This window comes from Micropterus dolomieu, linkage group LG13 (assembly GCF_021292245.1).
Source record: "Micropterus dolomieu isolate WLL.071019.BEF.003 ecotype Adirondacks linkage group LG13, ASM2129224v1, whole genome shotgun sequence".
Classification (NCBI taxonomy): Eukaryota; Metazoa; Chordata; class Actinopteri; order Centrarchiformes; family Centrarchidae; genus Micropterus; species Micropterus dolomieu.
This window is the reverse complement of record NC_060162.1, coordinates 4129670-4130157: the sequence shown is the minus strand read 5'-3', so window position 1 is coordinate 4130157 and position 488 is coordinate 4129670. Positions and strand designations below refer to the sequence as shown.

Below are 488 nucleotides of genomic sequence, written 5' to 3'. Positions count from 1 at the left end.
GTGTCTTCAATATTGAACCTTTTCACAATATTCAAATTTTCTGAGATACTGATTTTGGGGTTTTCATCAGTTGTCAGTTATAATCATCAAAATTAAAAGGAATGAACACTTGAAATATATCAGTCTGTGTGGAATGAATGTATACATTATATAGTTTCACTTTTTGAATGGAATTACTGAAATAAATCAACTTTTGATGATATTCTAATTATATGACCAGCACCTGTATATTTAATATAAACCATGAAATGACGCTGATAGGCTTCCATGTTCGTTTGTTTTTTATACCTTCTGTCACTCCAACATGGCTCCCATCATGTTCCCTATGCTCTTATAGCTGTGATATTTCTGTACTATTCCACCAAACACGATGTTGCTTTGTATTTCTATTGATTCAAGTTTTTAGGGCCCGAGCACGACCGTGCGAGGTCCCTATTGAATCTGCTCGGATTATATTTTTTTTTTTTTTTTTTTTTTTTTTTTCTTCA

The 488-nt window shown here is 32.2% G+C and overlaps 1 long non-coding RNA gene across 2 annotated transcripts in view; it reads left to right on the top strand.

Moving 5' to 3' along the window:
* LOC123981944 overlaps window positions 1-488 on the top strand; it is a 6870-nt gene that overhangs the window by 6010 nt on the left and 372 nt on the right. The gene's annotated exons all lie outside the window — the stretch shown is intronic.